The sequence below is a fragment of the Myotis myotis genome, unplaced genomic scaffold (assembly GCF_014108235.1).
Source record: "Myotis myotis isolate mMyoMyo1 unplaced genomic scaffold, mMyoMyo1.p scaffold_m19_p_7, whole genome shotgun sequence".
NCBI classification, from domain to species: Eukaryota; Metazoa; Chordata; class Mammalia; order Chiroptera; family Vespertilionidae; genus Myotis; species Myotis myotis.
In genome coordinates, this window is record NW_023416379.1 from 57,685,982 (window position 1) to 57,708,963 (window position 22,982).

Below are 22,982 nucleotides of genomic sequence, written 5' to 3' on the forward strand. Positions count from 1 at the left end.
TGGAGATAAATGCAAACTAGAAACAACCAATAATATAACGATGAAAATAGAATGGAGAACACTAATCCCAAAATAAAATAAAGAGAAAATAAAATGGCACTTTAAAAAAAATGGTAAAATGGTAGCAGTAATAATACTGGTTAAAAATAAGAAGGGCTCCTTCCCTCGGAGGAGAACCAAGATGGCGGCATAGGTTAACGCCGGAGTTTGCTGCTTTGAACAACTACTTCAAAAGTGAAACCAAAAAACGGAAGGGACATCACCCAGAACCACAGGAACGCTGGCTGAGTGGAAGTCCTACAACTAGGAGGAAAGAGAAACGCATACGGACACTCAGAGGAGGCGCAGTGCTGAAGTCAAATTCTGAGGTGCGGAGTGCGCGGAGCTGGCTGGCGGCGGAGGGCGCAGTTGGCGTTTTCAATCAGGAGGGAGTCGCAGACTCTGAGCTCCAGATCCGGGCGAGTCTTTAGGGACCCAGACTCAAACGGGAGAAGCGGGACTGTCTGGCTTCGGTCAGAGCGAGCGCAGCTTTCTCTCCTGAGCTTTGCAGCGGGTGCTGGGACTCAGAGAGGCAGAGCCCCTGGGGACAGGACTGAGAGCCACCATAACTGCTCTCTCGGGCCCACCCTGTTGATCCTGTGTGACCCGCCCCGCCCAAGCCCTGCACAGAGGCATTTGCCGGATAGCCTCAGGCAAAGGCTAGATTAGCACCTCCCTAGAGGACAGAAGTTCTCTCACTGCTGACACAGCTGATTCTCATAGCCACTTGGCCTGGAGGTCAAACCCTCCCTGGAATTAGCTACAACAATCAAGATTTAACTATAAGACTGCGAACAAAGACCACTAGGGGGTGCACCAAGGAAGCATAACAAAATGCGGAGACAAAGAAACAGGACAAAATTGTCAATGGAAGATATAGAGTTCAGAACCACACTTTTAAGGTCTCTCAAGAACTGTTTAGAAGCCGCCGATAAACTTAATGAGATCTACAAGAAAACTAATGAGACCCTCGATCTTATATTGGGGAACCAACTAGAAATTAAGCATACACGGACTGAAATAACGAATATTATACAGGCTCCCGACAGCAGACCAGAGGAGCGCAAGAATCAAGTCAATGATTTGAAATGCGAGGAAGCAAAAAACACCCAACCGGAAAAGCAAAATGAAAAAAGAATCCAAAAATGCGAGGATAGTGTAAGGAGCCTCTGGGACAGCTTCAAGCGTACCAACATCAGAATTATAGGGGTGCCAGAAGATGAGAGAGAGCAAGATATTGAAAACCTATTTGAAGAAATAATGACAGAAAACTTCCCCCACCTGGTGAAAGAAATGGACTTACAGGTCCAAGAAGCGCGGAGAACCCCAAACGCGCGGAGGAATCCAAAGAGGACCACACCAAGACACATCATAATTAAAATGCCAAGAGCAAAAGATAAAGAGAGAATCTTAAAAACAGCAAGAGAAAGAAACTCAGTTACCTACAAGGGAATACCCATACGACTGTCAGCTGATTTCTCAACAGAAACTTTGCAGGCCAGAAGGGAGTGGCAAGAAATACTCAAAGTGATGAATACCAAGAACCTACAACCAAGATTACTTTATCCAGCAAAGCTATCATTCAGAATTGAAGGTCAGATAAAGAGCTTCACAGATAAGGTAAAGCTAAAGGAGTTCATCACCACCAAACCAGGATTATATGAAATGCTGAAAGGCATCCTTTAAGAAGAGGAAGAGGAAGAAAAAGGTAAAGATACAAATTATGAACAACAAATATGCATCTATCAACAAGTGAATCTAAGAATCAAGTGAATAAATAATCTGATGAACAGAATGAACTGTTGATTATAATAGAATCAGGGACATAGAAAGGGAATGGACTGACTATTCCTGGGGGGGAAAGGGGTGTGGGAGATGTGGGAAGAGACTGGACAAAAATCGTGCACCTATGGATGAGGACAGTGGGTGGGGAGTGAGGGCGGAGGGTGGGGCGGGAACTGGGAGGAGGGGAGTTATGGGGGGGAAAAAAAGAGGAACAAATGTAATAATCTGAACAATAAAGATTTAATTAAAAAAAAAAAAATAAGAAGGTAGTAATTAAAAGGGTAAAATCAGGTGATGGAAAAAAGAAGAAAAAAAAAAAAGAAGAAGAGGAAAAGAAAAAGAAAAAAAATTGGTTTCTTAGTTAAAAGGTGAAAAAAGAAAAAGAAAAAAAAAATATTGCAGTAGTGAAGGTCCTTCGGTTCTTCTATTCTTCAGTGTGGCTCGCCTTAGACCTGCCAGGTATTCAGGAGAGTGTTGAGTTTCCCTGCGATACACTGTTCCTCTGTTTTGTAAACCACAGTCCTTATTTTAAAGCAAGCCGCATTTGTTTCCCAGACTGCCTTATTTTGTGTTTAGCAAAGAGTCAGTTTGTGGGTCAGCCTCTGGGTGGCAGTGTTCTGGGGTTGGCCTCTGAGGCTACAGGGCCTCTCTGTCCAGTGGAAGTTCACTGCCCAGAGCTGGCTGCGTAAGAGTTACCAGTGCTGTGTTGTTGCTGGGATTGAAAATCCCTCTATAGGCCAGACCCTGTTAACTCCCAGGGACTGATCAGGTTATTTTAATCCTTGATCTCCTACAGGGTGGAATCTGGGTGTGGCTGTGCTCCTTGCCTGGGGGCTGGGGGGAGGAGTCTCACTCTCTGGAGAGAATGGCTGCCTCAGACATGGGCTCAGGGGTGTCTCAGCACTCAATTTGCTGCCACCTCTCCTGGCCCCCCTTCTCTCCTCAGTCTCTCCCCAGATTCCACTCCTCCGCACACTCTCCCTCTCTTCAGCACAGGTGAGTGTCTGTATCCGAAATGTCCCATGAACAGGGTTCAGTGAAAACAAACAAACAAACGCCGGCTGCGGAAACGGGGAAGGCTTGGTTTCTGTAAGCTTCTTCTCTTACCGGGACTGCATGGTCTGGTCAGCTCTTCAGGCTGCCCCCTTTAGGCTCAGTCCTCTGTGATCACAGACCGAGCTCTCAATTCCCCCGGCAGCGCCAGGAATCCCGCGGTTCTCCTTTCCCCCGTCAGGGGCTGTGCCTGTCCCAAGGGACGCGGCTGTCTGCCACGCGGTCTCCCTCCGACTCTCTGGGCTCAGAGGTCTGGCAAACTTTCCTGCCCAAATCCCTGGTTTTTTTACCTTTCCAGGGGAGTTCTGCTCTTCCCGGCTGTAAACTGTCTCGCCAGCTGAGGAATTTCGCCAATTCGGGGTGGATGTTACTAGTTTCAGCTGCTCACTCCATTTGCTCAGGGACACGACCTGGGACGCGTCTGCCTATACCGCCGCCATCTTCCTCAGGCTACAGATCTCCTGAAACCTATTTAATCTATTAACCAGTATCACCCCAATACATTTAATAATAATAAAAAAACAGTAACATAAGGATTTTTTATAAACTTCTTTATTAATAAGCATATGTTTGTAATTTTGTTTTTAAAAATTATAGATATTTTCTGGTATATTTTCCTTCACAAAATATTTCCAGTTTGATTTAATATGGGAGCACACCAGAATTTTGTACCAAATTATCAGCTCAAAAAAAAAAAAAAAAACAGACTCTGAGAACATTGAGGCATTTGCTTTTCAAATATGTAGTACAAATGTTTAGTTTTATAATGAATTCATTTAAACGACAATAAAATAGTAGAGTTAAGGGCAAACATAAAAATGTCTAAGGATAGAATGAGGCTTCCAATTAAATATAGCAAATTGAGTCTGGTTGTTTATTTCTATAATCTCCTAAAACCCTACATAAAAGGCAGCAAAGGAATAAAAAAGGAATCAACCCATTCTGACAAAGAGGACAGAGCGGGTAATAACAGCAGCTAAGTGGTGCCTGCAGGATTCTCGAAGGCAGAGAGTAAGATGAATGAGTGGCTCCAGGCAGGTCAGCAAGAAGCCGAAGCCTGGCGGGCCGCACTGAGGGGTTGCCCAACAGCAGGCACATCAGGTGAACTGTCAATGCCATACAGGTTCAGGATTTGAAGATGCTGGTTATACCTGAAGAACCAGGGTGTGGGATGGGGCTAACTATCAGAAAATTAAATGAAAGACTATAAGCGACAGTCAGACCTCCCAGAGGCCTCTTCTACCTATAAAGTCAGGCAGGCCCCTCCACCTTCCTACTGGGGGAAGGCAGGGTGCCGAGCGAGGTTCACCATGAAGCTAATGAAGCCTACGTCTCAGACTCTCCACTTGCACAAGGACCTGTGTTTAATCTTGCTTCATAATTTAATATATTTTGTCTCAAGAAGGGGCCCCCAAATTGTATAAGCTTCAGGCCCTACCCTAGACAGAGTAGAGAGGTTGGACCAGGAGATACCAGACTAAGAGCCAGGGGATTGTGTGGGAGTCTGCATGAAAATCTCCTGCCACAGCTCAGCTCCCCAAACGCTGGTAGCGAGGCCAGGCAAGAGACTGGAAATAACATTTTTAAGTATTGCTACTATCTTCCCCAAAACCCTGTGATGTGGGGGCTAGTATTTACTCTCCTTTTACAGGCATCAGAGTCGGAGAGAAATGGAGTAAATGCCCGAAGTTACAGAGCTAGTTAAATACATGGACCCAGCTGTCTGGTTCTAGGATCCATGTTCCTACTCACCGCACATTCCTGCCTCTCCTGAAGTAAAAGATCTTGTGAAACCAAATTATTTTGAAATTTTAGAACCCTAAGGCTTCCAGAGAGAAAAATCAGGTCCCATACCAAGTACTGGGAATAAGAATGGCATGGGAATTCTCACTAGCACCACTGAAAACCAGAAGGCAGTGGAGCAATGCCTCCAGATTTCTGAGGGAAAACTATTTTCAATCTAGAATTCTACAGGCAGGCCCTCCACCAAGGGTGAGAGTAGAATATAAATATTTTTAATCATGCAAGGTTGCCACACTTGACTCCCTAAGCACTCTTTCTCAAGAAGCTACTGGAGGACTAAAGAAAGATGTCGTTCCCCAAGCAAGAGAGTTCACCAAGGAGAGAGCCAAAGGGAATGCTAGGAAAATGACAAAGGGAGGCCCCAGGTGACCACTGTGCTCAGGTCTGGAAGCTACCAGACAAGAATGGAACAAGAAGACATAGGTCTTGCAGGTATGATGAGAGAGGAAGGACAGGAGGAGGAGGAAGAAAAACTGAAAGATTAGCTGTAGAGCTTGACCATACTGAGAGAAGTTTCATAGATCTGGCAACATGTTCAGGAAGGAATTCGTTCTCAGTACTTGGAAAACTAAACAAATGCAAAGATGAGGCAACTTCAGGCTTAGAGAAAATAAATGCTTGTATAATAAACAAAGGTAATCATGGTTGGTACAAGTTATACCTCAGGACTGAGTAATATTTGTCCAGTTATACCAACGCAATCATAAAAATATTATTATAACAACATTGGGTGAATGGAAGAAGGAGGCATGTATTCTTTTCTCTTGTCCCTCTTTATTTTTTTCATATCATGGATCACTTTCTAGAATCACTAACTAGTTCAAGCATGTCAAACTCAAAGGCTAACACGGGCCAAATAAACAAGGTTTAAGTTTATGTGGGCTGCAAAAAAACAAAAGCTTCAATTTTCATAGAAACGTAGGTTTATTTTGATAGAGACATGCTGAATACAAAGGGCAAATAAATGAGTAATCATTAACATAAAATAATAGAACATTTTAATAAAATTAATATTTTGTCTTGAACATTAACTTACCAGACACTGAATAACTGCACAAATTATAGCATAATGCAAATAAACCTATTTTTCTTGTTCTCCGAAAGCGAAATATTTCCTGTTGTGCACACCAAACAAGTCAGTACAAGGCTAAGGACCTGGCAATCGGCTGCTAAAATATTCACTGCTAGTATTAGTGGAGAGACATGGTGCGCCTGTGCATAAGGCACGTAAGGGAAATGAATGTAACACGATTATAGTAATCTGTCATTAGCGAACATTGTAGTTTATTATTAATAATTATGTATAACAGGATATTGTAAAAATTAAGTTATGAAATTTTTATTAAAACGTTTCTTACATACCGTTATATTGGCTGGGCTGCAAAAATATTCGTTGTGGGCTGCATATTGCCCACAGGCTGCGAGTTTGACATACTTGAACTAGTTACTTGTCTATTTGTTACCTTTTCATATCAGAATGTAAATTTGTAAGGATGGGGACTCTGTCTTGTTCACTGGTATATCCCTGGTCATTTGCAGGAAGGAATTGGGTAGGAGTGAATAAGTGGGCTAAATCCCCATCCTGTTCAGTAGAAAATCAACAGGCAATGTTCAATTGTGAAAAATCTAGAAAGAACAGAATAAGCATATAATTTCAAATAATACCTGTAGAAACCACTAAAGTAGTTTAAAATGATTTCTGGGAGCGAAATTGGCAATGTGAAGGTATAAAGCAGGAGAGAGCTTTGTGCCATTGTAACCCTTGTAATTAATGATTTTTAAATTATTTTCACATATTACTTTGATTAACAAATAATTAAACTTTGAAAGGAGAAAAATATAAGTGGGTACTATAAAATTATGCATAGCAAAATGAAACTTCATTGTACATTTCAAACATTTTATAGTCATGTTTTAGAATTACTAACTTCACAAATTGAATGAGATAAGAGATTAGAGGAAAGAAAATCAGAAAGGTTTTGAGATGATTGAGTTGATAGGTGATGAGACTCTGAACTAGATTTGTATCCCTGAAACTGGAGTAGTGATATATTAGAATATTTTGGAAATTAAAAAGGTATTTAAAAAGATATCCAGTGACAACCACTATTCCATATCCATCATTCATAGTCATTCTCAATTAATTTTGCAGGACTTTAGAAATCATCAGTGCAATTCTGTCTAAGGTTACACTTATTTATAACAATATTTCTTTTAAGTTCTAGTGTCCATGATGAGCCAGATAATTTTCAAAGCATGGGGTGGAATTGCAGTATTCATATTATATCGTTATGTATAGTTCCACAGGTCCAGAACTCCCTACTTTCAGAAGTCCACATCCTCTGATTTTAAGGAATCATCTGTCATGTTGCTGATAAAGACCTCAAGTTATTTCTCAGATATTTGAAACACCAGAATACCTTGTTTCTTTCTGCCCTGCAACCTTTACCTTATTCTTCCTTGTGTTACTTTGATTTTTTTTTCATCCTGTTATGAGTTGATAAGGCCATTTGGAACAGGATTTATGCCAGATACATAAAGGTGCTCATAAGGAGTTTTTGAATGAAACTGGGTATTCATATTTTCACATGCTTATAGAAATTTGATTCTTTACTCTCTTCAAGAGGAGAGAAGCTCAGTTTCCTCTCTGAATAAGGAATTAAACTAGACCAATTGTTCTTTTTTAAAAAATATATTTTTATTGATATTTTACAGAGAGGAAGGGAGAGGGATACAGAGTTAGAAACATCGATCAGTTGCTTCCTGCACACCCCCTACTGGGGATGTGCCCGCAACCAAGGTACATGCTCTTGACTGGAATTGAACCTGGGACCCTTCAGTCCGCAGACCAACACTCTATCCACTGAGCCAAACCGGTTAGGGCTAGACCAATCGTTCTTAACCATTAGAAATATCTGACCATTAGAAATATCTGGAGGACATTACAAAAATGTTGATGCCCAACTCAATAAAATATCTGGGCAATTGTTTTTTAAATCTCTTGTTGATTCAAACAGGGGTTGAGAACTGCTTAATTAGGTGATCTATAGCTTTGATTCTCAAACTTGGTTAGATGTCAGAATCACCTAAGAAGCTTCCTAAAAATGTATCCCTTCCAGCTTCAACTCTGTGATATGGCAAGTGGCACTCAGACCATGGCTATTGTTTTTTCTCATTCAGTGATTTAGATTTGACAAGTTATAGAAGCAAGAAAGTGGTCTACTCAGGGATGGTCTTTTTTTTTTTAAGATATTTTTATTGATTTCAGAGAGGAAGGGAGAAGGAGAGATAGAAACATCAATGAGAGAGAATCATTGATTGGCTGCCTCTTGCACGCCCCCTACTGGGGATCGAGCCTGCAACCAGGGCATGTGCCCTTGACTGGAATCGAAACCCGGACCCTTCAGTCCGCAGGTCGATGCTCTATCCACTGAGCAACACCGGCCAGGGCAGTGAGGGATGGTCTTAAGTTTGGACTTGTGTACAAGGAATTGATGAACTGGCAGGGAGAGTGTACCTATCATTTTTCTCTACTAATGTTCCCCTTCCCTGCAGCTTATCTCTCTCCTACTGCTACTTGGCTTAATTCCTGTCTGAAATAGAGACTTGAGGGTTGAAGCTAGTCAGCACCTACAGTCTCGTTCCCAGACCCTGGGGAAGCAAATTGAATAACATTACTGAAATCCTTTATGTAATGCTGTTTGCAAAAGAGTGCTTCTCTATCAGAAGAAATAGATATTATTGAATGATAAATATTGTCACCATTTCCTCCTTAAGCCACATGGTATAACATTCTTAATATTATTTTCACTACAAATAAACACATTAGTCACTAAATAACAATATCTTATTTAATCATTTCACAATTATAAGCTCATAGAAGGTTCATGATAATCTGTCAGATAGGCCAAGATAGCCTCATTTTGAACATGAGCAAACTGAAGTTAAAACTTATAGCGGCCAAGCCAGGTCTTCTGTCACCTGGGTCCAACATCAGTGCTCTTTCTATTGTCTTTTTTGTGGAAAAAAGTAGAAACTTTTCTTTTTTTAAAAGAATGTCAGATTTTTAAGTTCTGAATGTGCAATTTACTTTATTATTTTCTTTCATGAAAAAATATCTGCAGTATGGATATTCCACACAATCAGTCCAGTACAATTTTTAAAAAATGGTTATGTTTTTATTGATTTTTTTAGAGAGAGGAAGGGAGAGGGAGAGAGAGATAGAAACACAAACCGCCCTACTGGGTACCGGATCTAGCCTGCAACCCCAGGCAAATGCCCTGACAACGAATCGAACCCAGTGACCTCTTGGTTCATGGCTCAGCACTCAATCACTGAGTCAGACTTGCCAGGCAGTCCAGTACAACTAGTATAATAATTTTATGTTACTCATACTTATCTTTTTTCCACATGGAAACCACTGGGCATGTTTAAAAGCTATACATTTCCTTTGGAGGGACCACAATACCAGATATCAGGCTATATTATAAAGCCACGGTTCTCAAAACTGCCTGGTACTGGCACAAGAACAGACATATAGACCAATGGAACAGAACAGAGAACCCAGAAATTGACCCAAGCCATTATGCTCAATTAATAGTTGACAAGGGAGGCAAGAGCATACAACAGAGTCAAGACAGTCTCTTCAATAAATGATGTTGGGAAAATAGGACAGATACATGCAAAAAAATAAAATGAACTAGACCACCAACTTACACCATACACAAAAATAAACTCAAAATGGATAAAGGACTGAGACATAAGATGGGAAACCCTAAAAATCTTAAAGAATCCACAGGCAGCAAATTATCAGACATATGTCATAGCAATATCTTTACTGATACAGCTCTTAGGACAATGGAAGCTAAGGAGAAAATAAACAAATGGGACTACATAAAAAAAAAAAGCTTCTGCACGGCAAAAGAAACCATCAACAAAACAACAAGAAAGCCCACTGCATGGGAGAACATATTTGCAAATGTTATCACTGATAAGGGTTTAATCTCCAAAATTTATAGGGAACTCATACAACTTAACAAAAGGAAGATAAACAATCCAATCAAAAAATGGACAAAGGACCTTAATAGACACTTCTATAAAGAGGACATAAAGAAGGCCAAGAGACATATGAAAACTTGCTCAAAAGTCATTAATGATGAGAGATGCAAATCAAAACGACAATGAGGTACAATCTCACACCTGTCAGAATGGCTATCATCAACAAATCAACAAATGACAAGTGCTGGTGAGGATGCGGAGAAAAAGGAACCCTCGTGCACTGCTGGTGGGAATGCAGACTGGTGTAGCCACTGTGGAGAACAGTATGGAGTTTCCTCATAAAACTAAAAATGGAACTCCCATTTGACCCAGTAATCCCACTTCTAGGAATATATCCCAAGAAACCAGAAACACCAATCAGAAAGGAGATATGCACCCCTATGTTCATAGCAGCACAATTTACAATAGCTAAGATTTGGAAACAGCCCAAGTGCCCCTCAGCAGATGAGTGGATTAAAAAAAGTGGTATAGCTACACAATGCAATACTATGCAGCATGCATATAAGCATAACCAATAGACACAGACACTAGGGAGGTGAGAACATGTGCTGGGGTGGGAGTGGCTGGGGAGAGGTCCATGGGAGAAAAAGGAGACATATGTAATACTTTAAACAATAAATAATTTAAATTAAAAAAAAAAAGGGAACAGGGGGAAAAAAGCTATACATTTCCTACAAAACTGCTAGCAGCACAACTTTGAAATCACTTTTTATCCTATAAAAATAGAGTTTAACATGTGGGTGTCAAAGGAGTACTTTACTATGTTGGCATAGTAGATATTTAATACCTGACACTTGAAAATAATAACAACCAATTGTGTTAAGTAACATTCATAATGCATGCATCTTGCTCATCACTCATCAAGACCCAATATGACCTTATTGTGCAGCAAGAAAGAGAGATTTTATGTGGAAAAGCCAAAAGGAGACGAAGTGGTTATATAGAGGGGTCTAATTACAGGTATTTAAAACATAAAATCATTGTTTAGAATCTCTTCACGGAGAAAAGCTTGTCCTCTACCAGCTGCATTTTTCTGTGCTCTTTTCTGCTCTTGTGGAAATGAACTCCTTTGTTACCCTTCCAAAATGTTTAAATAGGCCGGAGCTGTATTTTGAGAGACAATTAGAAACTCTAGAGCCTTACTAAAAGGTTAAAAAATCAAAAAAGAACTTTGGTAATTAATCCTCTTAATTATACTTCATTTAGAATGTGAAGTGGAGGAAAGAAAACCTAAACAGGGAGCTGAGACCTTATTTCTAGCCCTGTTTCTGCCACAAGCTTGTTATACACCCTTGGGCATGTCACCTAACTTCTCAGAGCCTATATTTCCTCATCTGTGAAATGAAGGCGTTAGACCAGAATGACCTTGCTTCCTACTCTGAACATTCCATAATGCTATGTTTCTACAGTTCTTAAGTTTAATCTTCACTCTATGATGAACATATTTGAAACCTAAATTTTCCTGTAGATCTTCTCTTGAGAAGTCATTTTGCTGTCACTAACACTGTTTTTCAAATTGTGGTCCTCAAACTTCCTTATAACAGAATCATTTGGAATGTTTGTTTAAAATGCAGATTCTTGGGCCCTGGCCCAACCTTTCTGAATGGGCATCTTTAGGATGGAATCTAATGCACAGCAGGATGATTATAGCCAACAGTATTGTGTTGCATACTTGAAAGTTGCTATGCGAGTAGATCTTATAAGTTCTCACCACACACATGCACACACGGAATGATAATTCTGTGCAGTGATGCATATATTAACTACCTTATTGCGGTAATCCATTCACAATATACACATATATCAAATCATTACGTTGTAGACCTTACACTTACACAATGTTCTATGTCAATTATCTCAATAAAGCTGAGGGGAAACGAATAAAAATGTTCCTTAAGAAAAGCTTTAGCATGGGATGAGGGATTCAAGAATATTTGTACTAGCTAACGAGCTCTGTGGTGCTCCCTCTTTCCTCTAAAGTTTGAGAACGACTGAGAATCCAGAAATAAACCACAGGAGAGATGAGGGAAGACGACAGGGGAACAGTGACAGTTGCTACCTCACTTTGAAGAGACAGGTGTAGAGGAAAGAGGGGGCAAGCTGATGGAGAGGGTGCTCCTGGAGAATGCATTTCTTTGTCAGTGTTGCTCAGACTGGTTTCATGTTTTAGCAGACTGAAATCAGGCATTTACCATGAGAACTGGGTGTGTAAGAATGCCCCACGGTCATAGCATCAACCATACAGAGGGTCTCTAGCTTATGTGTTCTGTGATAGTCAAAACCAGACAAGGAGGTTGTGGTTATGTTTTATGAATGAGGAAACAGCCTTCCTCAGGAAGCAGAGAGAAAACTGAGATCAATGATGACCATTTAGGATTTCTGAAGATTTTTTAAGGAGTGGAAATAAAGTCTTTGGTGAATTTCAATATATTCTTTTTCATGTTGGAGGTTTTGCTTAGATTTCATTAATCCTGTTTTGGGGACTGTCTGTTATTCTGGTGTGTTTAGGCTAAATCATTGATGAGAACCCATAGAGAAATGCAAGCTTGATCAGCATGATTTCATGCCATGATTTATTCCTCTATAATGATTGTCTCTGTAGGTTCTATGACAATGTTGCCTTTTTAGCACAAACACACATACATACAAAATAGAAAGAGAAAGGAAGATCTCCCTATTCAGAGTCTTCACTTCAGACAAGTTTGAGATCAAGCCTCAGGAAACTCACCTCATCTCTTGAAAAGCCAGATGTGCTGTGTGCAAGGACACTGAAGGACCCAAGGCATTTGGCGAAGTTCAAACATCCACTCCCTTTAATGGGGAGTTGATCAGGTGGCTGCTCTGGCTCAGAAGACGTTCAGGAACTACAGACACCTGAGTGCTCCCCAGCACAGGGGAGCATCGCATAGGACAGCTGCAACCTAAAAAGGGTTTGCATGAGGCACAGCAAGAAAATAATAGCAACACTTCTGGCTTTGTGTTGGTTAAAGAGCGAACTTCTAAATTACGGTTAGCAGATTACTCTGGTGATCTAGCTCCCACTCAAGTTTCAGTGGAGAGGAGAAGTAAAGGGGGGAAGGTGAGCACAAGGTTTCCTTCCCTTTCTCCATGGCATTCTAAACAAGTGAACAGCTTTCTTGTTGAAGCCTTGCCGGTCTATTCCTCCTTCTTCTCCACTTTATTTTTCTTTGTAATATTTATGCTTATTTTGTTTACTGCCTGTATCTATTTCACTAGAATCTACGCTCCCTGAAGGCATGGATTTTATCCATATTGTTCATAGCTATTGTTCGAGTGCCTAGAAGAGTTTCTGGCACTTAGTAGGTGCTCACTAATTCCTTGTTGAAAGAATGAATAAATCCCTTGTAGACCATTGCCTTTCCACATTCAGTGATAAATGAAGAATGAGTATAGTTTATGTAGTTTCAGAATTGTGTCCCCAAAGGTGACAAAAACTATTTAGGGAGATGGACCAAGATTGAGTATTTACCTGCTGGTTATTTCTGGTTTTAATATTAGACAACTTAGTCATTGAGAGCTTTTGCTTTGGAACAGAACTGTCTTGTTTGGAATTCTGGGCATGCTACTTACTAACTGTGAAACATCCAGCAAGTGCTTTATTTTCTCTGTGCCTCAGTTTCCTCCTCTGTGAAATGGAATAATAGTGGGAAGGTAGCTCTGAATATGAAATGCATCTAAAGTGTCTGAAATGTGGTCTTGCACACAGTACACAGGAATAACATTGATTGTAGGAGCTTTCCTGTGAATACCATGAGCTATTTCTTCCATCAGTGGTGCTTTCAGTAGACCATGAACATTGTTACATTTGTGTTCTTGATTTAAATCTGAATTCCTTGGAATATGTAGCTCAGTGACCTTTATGAGCATCATAATATAAAATTTGAGTGCAGGAAAATAAAGGAGGGCCACTTTTTAGACAATGATGTCAGATCACAATAATAACAACAACAATGAAATTATAACTATTAATTGTTTAATATTTTATTTAAATCTATCTAGCCATACTTCCATCCATTCACCTTTCTACCTTTTGGCCTATCTATCTATCTATCTATCTATCCATCTTATTGTAATTGTATGGCCTTATCTATTAAGAAGTTATTTATTTATAGATGTTCCTAACTTGAAGCACATATATAGCAATAACTTTGTGTTAGGTACCATTCTAAGCGTTAGGGAAAATTTGCTATTTGTCAGAATAAACACTCATGTGTTCACTTGCTACTGTAGAAATTTTATTTTTAAAATTTCCAACTCAGAAACATACTTTCATGGATAGTTAATCTTAGTGTTTTTGTTCGTTGTTTTTTTTTATTATTCATATAAGCTTCACATAATCCTATTCCTGCCTTATAGAGTTCATAGTGAAAGTCCATCAAGATGCGTTTCAGTGTTAATTAAATAATAGTATTCAAATGCAACCCAATTGCTCCAGCTAAGATATTCCTAAACTCTCCAACCTTCTGGGACTATGTCATTTTATATCCCTCAAAATGAATGAAGTCCTGTCCCTGCTCCCAACATCTTTGAGGATTTTTCAAGGATTTTTCAGGATTCTTAGAGTAGCTAAGAAGCTGCTGGTTTCTCCACACCATCCCTCTGAGAGTGAGCAGAGCTGCCATTCTCTTTGAAGGGCTCCCCCCTGGGACCTCTACCTCTCATCTTTCATGTCCCCCTAGAGCACTATTTTCACAAAGCTGTTACTTGTAGCCAACTTTGATTTCTGTTTTGAGGGAGGGATAGTATGGTAGGAGAGGATGCTGTGAAAGGAACACAATGACAGTAATTTCAAAAGAAAACACAGAATACCTGAAACATTTTCAGGCATCACTATTCCTGGCATTTATGGGCTTTTCTCACTATTGAGAATTTCTTACTGTTTGTGTCTTGCCATATTTTGTGTTCCTCTCCTCTATGACCTCCCTTGCTTTCCTTTCTCCCTGTTTCTCGGGCTCTTTACTCATTTACTCCTGTCTTTAAAGTTTCTCCCAGAAACACAAATATGATCTTATTTTTTCTCCCCCCCCCACCCCGCTTTTCTCTCAAATAATGAGAAGTGAGCCTTTCTTAACCAAGATAACCGTCTCATTTTGATGTTTTCCTAAAAGGAGCCATCTACCCCAGGATTGAATTATGACATTCCTCATGACAGTTCCAGAAATTCTGTGTAGAAGGTGCTTTGTAAGTTTAGTCTAATTGAAAGGGTATTGAGCCCAGCCAGCATGGCTCAGTGGTTGAGCATCGACCTATGAACCGGAAGGTCATGGTTCGATTCCTGATCAGGGTATATGCCTGGGTTGTGGACTAGATCCTCAGTGTGGGGTGTGCAGGAGGCAGCCGATCAATGATTCTCTCTCATCATTGATATTTCTATCTTTCTCCCCCTCTCCCTTCCTCTCTGAAGTCAAGAAAATTATATTCTTTTAAAAAAAGTAAAAGGAATTCAGACAACTTGCCTTGAAATTGTGTTTGCATAGCAAACAAACATTATTCAACTTAACTGTACTTTAGCCAAAGTTCTGACAGAAATCAATATTTCGCTCAAAGGGGTTTAACTGAAGAGAATTTAATTAAGGGACTGTTTTTGGAAGTATGGATAAGTTAGAGAAACCAACAAAGAACATCGAGGCACCCAGTGATTGGGGGAAGCCATTACACCCCTGGGTATAAAGAAATAGTGTTTCTACGCCTGGTGAGCCCTGGAGCTGTGGAAGAGTCAATAAGAACTGCCATCTTAGGGATTATAGGCACCAAAGAAGGAAGGGAAAAGAGGAAGAAATACGGTGATCTCTCATTACTCTTGCCCTCCAAGCTCCTTCAGGTGCTTCCCATGGGACAAACCCAACCAAAGGACAGGGGGGCCCTGGTGGAGTAAAATGTAGGGGTTTCCTAACAATGCCCAGAACAGATAGGGTGAGGGTGGAGAATAAGCAGAACAGCCCTGGCCGGTTTGGCTCACTGGTTATAGTGTTGGGAGCAGATGGAAGAGTCACAGTTTCTATTCCCAGTCAAGGGCATGTCCCTGGGTTGTAGGTTTGATCTCTGGCCTTAGGGTGTCTGCAGGAGGCAACCAATCCATGTGTCATGTGTCTTTCTCATCTCTCTCTCTCCCCCCCCCCCCCCCCCCCTGTATCCCTCTCCCCCGCTCCCCTCAATCTTCTTCTCTCCCTTCCACTCTCTCTGAAAATCAATGGAAAAATATCCTTGTGTGAGGATTAACAACCACAAAAGAATAAGCAGAACAGATTGTGTTTTATTTGGGGTAACTTTGAAAGCAGAAACTGAAGAAGATCAGGACAGCTCAACCACTATTGGCCACTTCCTAGAAGGCAGAAGCAACTACTGTCACACTTACTTCTCATGGAAAGTTTTGCCAATACACCATGAGGCTGTAGGGGAGAGAGATTAGTTCTCACCTCCTTCCCTGTTTCTGGGAAAAGGTCTGAGTCACAGGCATGGCAAGGTGCAAGGGAAGTTTTCACCTCAGTCTTATCACCTAGACTCCTACTTCCTTTGCATCACAGGTTAGCTCGAAACACTAGGTATTATATAAAAAAAGTAGAAAAGCAATTTTTGAAGTATAAACCTAACTGCAATACTAATCCAGAAGTCAAGTTAAGCTCCAGAAGTCAAACACAATTGAGGATGTACACTTTTGAACTTTAAATTCTTTTTTTATTACATCTCAACTCAAGCTCTCAACCAACCATGAGAAGAGTTTACATTACTCTTTGAAATCAGTGAGGCAAAAACAGATTACCAAAAGCTGGAGAAAGGGTACAGGGTTGATTCTTTCCTTGGGGCTGAATACTAATTTGAGGGAATGTCTTTGTTTCTTTGCATAGAATAGATGCTGCAATATAAACCCCTAGGTAGTTCCAGCCAACTTGGCCTGCTGCCTGGCCCTTCATCTGTTTGTGTCTGCAATTGCAGAGGGAGTGAAGGGAGAATTTCTGGAAGAGACTTAGGTTTAACCCAACTGCCTGGATGGGTCAGCAATGACCTCAGCTCCAGGGAGCAATCCTAGCAAGAAGACATGGCTCTAACCTGCATGTACCTGAGGTATAGTATGGTGTCAGGGGATACTATGAAATTTCTAAGTGGAGAATACTGTCCTCTATAAAGTTAACTCAGATATGACTTGAGGAATAAAAGAGAGCATTAACCTTGGATGTACATATGGCCCAAGCTCCTCCTTCACATCTTTGGTGTCCAGGATAGCTGGTAGAAGAAGTATTTAAATAACTGATCAAGTAATCATTAGATCCTAAAATCCAGCAAGTGTTGAGCTGAGTGCTTCACGTTAATCACCTCAAAAAAAATCTGTAAGATGCATACTAAAATATTCCTATTTTACAGAAAGAAAAGGTTGGAATTAATCATTGATTTGCTCAAAGACATACAACTTGTTCACGGTAGAACTGATACTAAACTCAGTTCTGTGTTCAAAGCCTTTGCTCCTGGCCCTCACTGGGTGACTCAGTTGGAGCATCATCCTGATACATCAAGGTGTGGGCTCAATCCCCGGTCAGGGTACATACAAGAAGCAACCAATGAATGCATAAATAAGTGGAACAACAAATTGATGTCTCCCTCTCTCTGTGTCATTCATTCTCTCTCTCTCTCTCTCTCTCTCTCTCTCTCTCTCTCTCTCTCTCTCTCTCTTCCTCTCTCTCTCTCCCAGTCTCTCTCTTAAATCAATCAATCGAGAAAAATTTTTTGAAAACCTTTGCTCCTGACAATGACACCACACTCAATGAATATGTCAAGGAGTTTGGAAGGAGAGTAGCAAGATGGTATAAAATATCATATGGATGGTTAAAGTTGTTTCCAAAATTATTAATCTACTAGAGTGATTTAATTATTAAATCACTCTACAAGAGTGATTTTAATTAGCCAGGACTCTTGGTTGAAAGTGAGAAACCCCAATTCAAATTAGCTTAAGCCAGAAAAATGTAATTTATTGGCTTAACCTAAAAGTGCAAGAGTTGGTAGTTTTCAGCATAGAACCAAGCTCATCTAATTTTTTTTTAATGTTAGTTTTAATTTTGTAGGCTGGCTATGCCAACCTATGGAGAAGATGAGAATACTGACTTACAGTCTTTGTTGTTCATGACCTCAAATTACTAAATAATCTCTGCTCTTGATTATCCTTAACAATTCTTGAAAAACACTGGCTCTGCTTGGATCACATGCTCATCCTTGGACCAGACATTGTGTTTGAGGGGGAATGCAAGACTCTTATTGGCCAGCCTGAGTCATAAGCTCTCTCCTGGCACAGGCAAGTGCATGTGCTGACAGCCCCAACTGTTAAGAAACAGTTCCCAAAAGGGAAGGAGGATGGGCAGACAAAGAAAGGTAAGACAATAAAAATGGGTACAAAAATTACTAACTAAATAAAACAGGCAGTCTCTAGTTGTGGATAACTAAATGGATGTGAGTGAGACAAGCATATGAGAACATATTACTTGCTACCTCATTAAGCAAGAGATAATGTGTTAAAAATAGCTGCCTTGAGCAGCACACACTGAACACAGATAAAAAAAATTATTTCCCTAATGATAACTCCCTGAAGCATTTTTTGAGTGTGTTGTAGCAAGGAAATCAGGAATGTCCATAGACATTAACTGACTCATTACTCTGAAAACAAAAATCAGTTTAGGATTAGGGGTCAATGAAGGGGGGAGGGGGGCAAATGTAATACTTTCAACAATAAAGATATATTTTTAAAATATATTTTATTGATTTTTTTACAGAGAGGAAGGGAGAGAGATAGAGTTAGAAACATTGATGAGAGAGAAACATCGATCAGCTGCCTCCTGCATAACCGCTACTAGGGATGTGCCCGCAACCAAGGTACATGCCCCTGACCCAAATTGAACCTGAGACCCTTCAGTCCACAGGCCAAAGCTCTATCCACTGAGCCAAACTGGTTAGGGCAATAAAGAGGAGAGGAGGGGAGGGGAGGGGAGGGGAGGGGAGGGGAGGGGAGGGGAGGGGAGGGGAGGGGAGGGGAGGGGAGAGGAGAGGAGAGGAGAGGAGAGGAGAGGAGAGGAGAGGAGAGGAGAGGAGAGGAGAGGAGAGGAGAGGAGAGGAGAGGAGAGGAGAGGAGAGGAGAGGAGAGGAGAGGAGAGGAGAGAGACTATATGAAGGAGAGAATGAGAATGCCTTCTATCTCTCTCCAGAGGAATAGCCTCTGGATTTCAGAGAGGGATTCCTCTCTGAAATCAATAAAAATATATATTTAAAAAAAAGAGAGAGAGAAAGAATGCCTTTGATCAGCTGCCTCCTGCACATGCCCACGGAGACTGAGCCAACAACCTGGGCATGTGCCCTGGACCAGAATCAAACCCGGGACCCTTCAGTCCACAGGCTAATGCTCTATCCACTGAGCCAAAGAAGTGAGGGCAGTAATCTTTAGTTTCGAAAGTCTCCTGTCAGAATAGCATCCGTTGCCTACTTCTGGATTCTCAACATCCCTCCAGAGCTGCTTTTCCAGAAGACCATCTCAGCTTTTGCCCTTTGGATTCTTCTCTCCAGTCTCCTTCTGACTGAATAGCTCTCAAGGGGTCTCAACTAAGAACTTGAGGTTAGTATTGTAGATTAACTAGCCCAGGGAGTCCTTTCCTTTCTCCATGGTTTTCCTGTACTACAGAACTCTTGTGTCTTATAGGTCATTGCTTTCCTGCCTCTTGCACACCCCCTACTAGGAATTGAGCCTGCAACCCTGGCATGTGCCCTGACCTGGAATTGAACCAGACCTCCTGGTTCATAGGTCAACATTCAACCACTGAGCCATGCTGGCTGGGCAAGATGTATAGCTTTAAATGAGTGTTAGAGTCCAACAGACTGGCTGTTTTGGTTGTTATTATTGCACAATGAATTGCCCCAATACTAACATAGCAACAAGGTAGTTCCTTGGAGTCTCTAATGCATTTTCAGTCAGACATGGGGTTGCAGGCATCTGAAGGCTGTTCTGGAAACATGGCTAACAGTTGATGCTGGCTGATGACCAGAGTGACTATATATGACCTGTCTAGCACAGAGGTCTCAGAATGGTCAGATTTCTTACATGCAAGCATCGCAAAAGAGTCAAGTGGAAGTGCATCACCCTTTCTGAACTAGCATCAGGAGACACGCAATGTCACCTCCACTGGGTTTTACTGGTTCATGTGAGTTACTAAGGCCAGCCCAGTTTCAAAGGAAGGGGGACATAGACTCTCAATGGGAGAAAATGTAAAAGAATGTGTGGACATGTTTAAATATACTGCACTAGCTCTACCACCTAGTGTTTGAATAGCTGGGGAAAATTATTCATTTGAGTTTTTCTATCTATAAAATAGGATCCTTGAAAAGATTAAATAAGATAATGTATGCAAACACTTAGCTCATAATAAGTTATCAAGTGTTCTTTTATTAGAGAGGGAAAATATTTGGGCAAAATCCTTATAGCCAAGAAAATGATATCCGATAATTACATTACCTTGAAAATTACCAGTATTTTCTTATATTTTTCTATGAAAACTTCTGTGGGACACCAGTTTCCCATAGGAGCATGATTTTAAAAGAACTACATTCTAAAAATATTTTTTTACATACATTCATTCCAAGTTCCAATCAACTGACCCAAATGTGCACTTTTGGAACCAAGCCCATTTGTAACTGCAAAGTAGTCTCCATATATGTGTGCATGTATATGCACTATGCTAATATATACAATCTTGCTATTCTGTCAGACATAACGGGGGAAAAAAGTTTGCCAGGAAAAGTCTGTTAATCGTTGATGATGAGTTTGCATTATACCAAAAAATACTAGAAGAGAGATTAATGGTTGATCTTCATTTAACACAAAAGCAAGAACTTTAAAGACTATCAGAGTCTTTGCTAAAATGTCACATTGATTCAATAGCTAAAAATACAAATAATAAAGAACAGAAAAATCACAGGTGAAGACAGTCATCCTTGCAATCAATCTTTCATAAATTCTGTGGGTAATTGATTTCATATAATACTGTCCAGTGTTGTAATTCCCTCCCTATTCTTCCTCTTTCTCCAACCCAGAAATATTTGAAATTCAATAGCACTCTTGTCACAGAATTATATTGAAAGATTGAATTAACAGAAAATTCTGCATAGCAAGCTATTAATACAAAGAGATTATTTGCCAAGAGATCCCAGGGATTCCTGAGCAACCTCTATCTATAGAGCCCATTCACTTCAGTCACAATTTCTGACACATTATTTGTCTTCCTGGCCACTTTTTAAAAATATATATATTTTTATTGATTTCAGAGAGTAAGGGAGAGAGAGAGAGAGAGAGAGAGAGAGAGAGAGAGAGAGAGAGGAGAGAGAGAGAGAGAGAGAGAGAGAGAGAGAGAGAGAGAGAGAGAGAGGGAGAGAGAGAGAGAGAGAGAGATAAACATCAATGATGAGTAAAACCATTGTTTGGCTGCCTCCTGCACATCCCCCACTGGGGACCCAGCCCAAAACCTAGGCATATGCCCTTGACTGGAATCGAGCCTGGGACCCTTCAGTCCGCTTCATCCACTGAACCAAACCATCTAGGGCTTCCTGGACACTTTTATATTTAACTTCCCAGGGCTTTCTGGAACTCTTCAGGTAATGAATCTTGAAAGTGACCAAGAATTTCCTCTTATCTCCATTTTTATGGCTGTTATCTTTCACTTATCACCTTCTAGGAAGCAGTGGAAGAAGAGAAACAGTTTGCTGTTGAACCCGAAGAGATATGAGAACTCTCTCTGCTGTTGGTAAGGGGAGGAGAACTTAGACTCCTTGATCCATTTTGTCTTAGATGCATTTTGTTTTTCTCTGTGAAACTTTCTTATTTCGGGCAGAACAATGTCCCCTCCCCTCTGGTTCTTCTAATGGACTACTACCTTTCTCATTTTTCCAGTGCTTCCTTACAGTGCATATCTGGATGACAGTCTCATTTTGGGAGATGTCCTGAAAATGTGCAAATGGGAGGGGAATAACAATGAGCTGACATCAGTGAAGAAAGAAAGTAATACAATCCAGTCAATGTTGAATATTAATAAAGCATAAATGAATGGACCAAAATCAAACTCTATTCTCAGCTTTCCTGGAAAGATATCTGTCTTTGCTGTCTTGTCCAAATACCCATTTTCAAATATTGTCTTTTTTTCCTGTTCAGTCATACTATTTTGATTCACTGGCCTAATATTCCTTTTTGTTGACTGTGAAGCCATTGAATGATTTGGGGGAGGGAAGAGAGGCAAAACTCTCATCCTTCCTGTCCTCCTTTCTAACAAATATTTCTTTCAATAGTATATTTGCTTCATTAGATTTAGTTTTATTATTTGAGAGTATCCTTATGGATATATATATATGTATATCCATTGATGCTGGGGTCCAACCCCAGCGGGTCCAGGGGTCCCCAAAGGTGTGGACGGAGTTGGCGAAGAAGGAAGGACACGGAGACAGTGTTCAGTTGATCAGCAGCCTAGCCAGGATCTCCAGCCAAGTTCTGGTCTGGATCTCCAGAGAGGTTCTGCTTAGGATCTCCTGCCAGGGTCTGTGTTCATGTTCTCTTGCTAGGTTCTCCAGCCAGGTTCTGTAGCCATGTTCCCTCGCTAGGTTCTCCAGCCAGGTTCTGTCCAGGTTCTCCAGCCAGGTTCAGTCACCAGGTTCTAGTCAGGTTCTCTTGCCATGTTCTATCCAGGTTCTGTAGCCAGGTTCTGTCTCTAGGTTCTTCAGCCAGGTTCCCTCGCTAGGTTCTGTCTCTAGGTTCTGTTGCCAGTTTCTGTCCAGGATCTTTTGCCATGTTCTCTCCAGCGAAGTTCTTCTGTCTCTAGGTTCTGTGTAGGTTCTGTCTTCTAAGTTCTGTCTTTTAAGTTCTGTGTCCTAAGTTCTGTGTTCTAAGTTCTGTGTTCTAAGTTCTGTGTCTTGCTGTCTTGTTACATCTGTATTCATACCAGTTGATTCAATCCTATCAATCTCTATTACAAAGGTTAGGGCGTTTCTTATCTCCATTCCAGGGAGTAAAGATTATGTAGCTTAAGCATGATTGTTCATAGTTAAAGTGATTAATTACCCGCCTGGCACTTAGTTGAGGGGTTTTATTCCCTCCCTAACTTCAGGGGAAAATCCCTACCTGGGGAAACAACCTTTCTCAGAGAGGAGACCTTGGTTAAAACACAAAGTGACAAGGTGAGCAAACATATTAAGAACAGTATGCCATATAT

At 40.7% G+C, this 22,982-nt stretch overlaps 1 long non-coding RNA gene across 1 annotated transcript in view; it reads left to right on the forward strand.

Moving 5' to 3' along the window:
- LOC118659776 overlaps nucleotides 1-21,837 on the forward strand; it is a 43,045-nt gene extending 21,208 nt beyond the window's left edge. The window contains exon 2 of the long non-coding RNA XR_004968701.1: nucleotides 21,459-21,837. This is a non-coding gene — a long non-coding RNA (uncharacterized LOC118659776). The remainder of the gene's footprint in view (nucleotides 1-21,458) is intronic.
- The last annotated feature ends 1,145 nt before the right edge of the window (nucleotides 21,838-22,982 follow it).